The 3,019-nt window shown below is 36.8% G+C and overlaps 1 pseudogene; it reads right to left on the bottom strand.

Moving 5' to 3' along the window:
* Positions 1-776: 776 nt before the first annotated feature.
* On the bottom strand, positions 777-1,531 carry LOC110222912 (GTP-binding nuclear protein Ran-like; annotated as a pseudogene).
* Positions 1,532-3,019: the final 1,488 nt, after the last annotated feature.

Raw genomic sequence — 3,019 nt, 5'->3', positions numbered from 1 at the left:
AGGAAAAATGTACGATACTCGTGGGATTATTTTATTCTTCAATTTTACCCTCCTTTCACAAACCATGTACTTATTAGTGTGAAAACTTATAGCTTAACTGTCTTAATTATATAAACTCTCATACTTTTAGCTTCATTACCAAGTTGTGACCAGTTATCTAACAATAGCATAGTCTTTAACCTGTCTAGCCCCTATCTCTACTTTGTAAAATGTATAATTCAAATACATATTAACTGATGATATGATGTTTGAAATAATTTTTAAAAACAACTTGTCATTAAAATGTGAAGGACATTTTAATAGTAATATGGTATACACCAACACAGATTATGCAAAACAGGTTTTAAAATGCATTTTGTAAATAAAAAATAAAATTTGTTTTCTTGAATATTTGATATTTATTTAATCTGAACAAAAAAATAAAGAATGGGAATGACAGTAACAAACAGGATTCACCACTAACTGTTGTGATGAGGCTGCAACAATCTTATGTTTGAAACTGTCATTGTGACCCAATACAGCTAAATATGCAGGTCCAAAATATGAATTATATTTTTATTAATTAGTACATTCACTCCAAAGCCCTTTCATCTCCTTCAGCATCCCAGAGATTAGGCACATGTTCTGCTCAGCTCTATGATAAAATGGCAAGTACACTGCGTCACTGACATCACAGGACAGTTGTCTATAAAACTAGACCTCTGACCCTGGGCTCTAGCATCATTGCCTTATAGGTCATCATCTTCAATCAGAGAACACAGTTTTCTGAGCAGTCTTTAAGTCTGTTCATACTGTGCTACCAGTGCTAGGTTCATGACAACCTCTGAAGGTACAAGAGCAAAGCATGGTATTAAAAAACCCCCTCCAAAATAGGGTCTCCAATGAGTTTTCTAGCAAGCCAAAGGAAGGGCTTCTCAAAGTTGTAGTTTCTTTTAGCTGTAATGTCAGTAGTGGAGATTCTTCTTCCTATGGAGGATAGTTGCTTTTGCCTGGACTTTTCTGTCCTTAATATCCACATTATTGCCACACAACACAATTTTTCATATACATGTACCCGATCTCTATGTCAGTTAGGTACATTCTTTTTTTTTCTTTTTTTTGAGGCAATCAGGGTTAAGTGACTTGCCCAGAGTCATATAGCTAGTGTCTGAGGCCACATTTGAACTCAGGTGCTCCTGAAGAGCCATGCTCTATTCACTGCAGCACCTAGCTGCCCCTAGGTGCAATCTTGTAAGTAACTCTTGATGTTACATCAAACATCATAATGTCATGCTGAACTTGGATGTAATAACCATCTCTCAGACCACCAAATTTCTCTTGGCCAACTGTACCTCATACTTTGAATTTAATAGAGCCTCTGGTAATGTGGAACACAAGGGAATAGACATCAACAACTAAGGTGGCTACATGCATTTTCTCAAATTCACTAGTCAAGTGATGTTTTACAAATGTGGTTTTTTTCCCCCCCAATACCTCCGTCACCAACTAATACAAATTTGAACTGCACTTGGGATCCTTCTTGAGCAGTCATCATTATGGTTCTTCCAAAAGCGTCAGCATCTCTGCCTGACTAACCCTTGCCCTCTGATTCTAATAGATCTAGGCAATTTTTATTTCTGATTTCTTGAAATTATACACGTCTTGACTCTTTCACTCATGGTTTTAAGGAGCCTACTGCTTCTTAAATTACCTTTCTTTTACTGATTTTCCAAGTCAGATGTTTTTCATATCATATTCATATCATCTTATATTTTTTCTATTTTTCAATCTTTGGTTTTTGTTCTAATGTTTCTTTCTTCTTTGTGGAGTCATTAATTTCTATTTTATCTATTCTAGTTTTCAAGGCATCCATTAATTGGGTAAAGCTTACCACTGTTCTGGGTTATTTTTCTCTCCTTCTAATTCTTTCTTCCTTTTATTTAATTTTTTAAAATATCTTACTTCCTTTTTTCTAGTTTTTCATGTAGTCCTTGTGGAAAGTGCATTTTTTTCTTTAAGTCTTTTCTTATAGATACAACAGAATTATTTGTCTTTCCTTTGGGGAGATAGAGTTGTAATAATTTTTGGTCCTAGTTTATTTTTTAAAATTTACAGGCCAGGTTCTACATCCTACTGCTGACCCTGCTTTGTCTTATCCTAGATCACCTAGGTTCCCTTGTTCACCACCTTGTCCCAGGGTTAGGCCTACCTGGATCTTTGAAGCTTAGAATACTGAATCTTTAGGGACTTCTCTGAAATCTCAATTCAGGATGCTAGAGATCTTAGAGTCTCTGGACCTGCAATGTCCTGACCTGAGCACTATTGCACTGCTTGATGGTCAGTGCAGCTGCCCACTGCCTGCAGTTGCTCCCTAGCACTTCCAAGACCCCCTTCCTGGATGGTGGTTTTCTGACCATCCTGGGGCTTTCTCAGGGGAACCCACTACTCATGCAGAGTCAGGACACATAACGTTGTAGACTACATGTCTACATGGCCCATCTCTGGGCATGCTGGGAAGTTGTACTTGTTTGCACATCCTGGCACTGATTTTGCTTACAGCCCCATTTTCTATTGATTTCAGACTTCTGGTTAACCTCATGCCACTCTGAGATGGAAGAAGTCACTTATGGTAGTTTGTCATTGGATTTATTGATCATTTTTTGGTCTGTATGAACCTCAGGGTTTTACTAAAGTAGGTATGTGGGAGCTGGGTGGTTTGTCTAACTTTTAGACAGACATCTTAGTGGAAGTTTCCATCAATAAGTCTCTTAGTGCCTTTAACCACAGCATTCTCCTTGATATCTTTATGTTCAATGTAACTTGCTATGAATGAAGACAATACCTACAATACTTTTGGTCTCCTGACCAAAGTATTGTCTTCATTCATGGATTCAATGTGGCCTTCAGATTCAAGCTCAAAGCTTTCAATCTATATCTTTCCTTATTGTATATTGAGAACTTTACATTTGTTGAGTCCAAATAATATTTAGATATCATTGGAGAAAGATTCTACAAAATGAAAGAATTGTTTAGTGTGGCT

This window comes from Phascolarctos cinereus, unplaced genomic scaffold (assembly GCF_003287225.1).
Source record: "Phascolarctos cinereus isolate Bilbo 61053 unplaced genomic scaffold, phaCin_HiC Scaffold_5;HRSCAF=322, whole genome shotgun sequence".
Classification (NCBI taxonomy): domain Eukaryota; kingdom Metazoa; phylum Chordata; class Mammalia; order Diprotodontia; family Phascolarctidae; genus Phascolarctos; species Phascolarctos cinereus.
The sequence above is the reverse complement of the archived record's forward strand: the minus strand, read 5'-3'. Positions and strand labels throughout refer to the sequence as shown.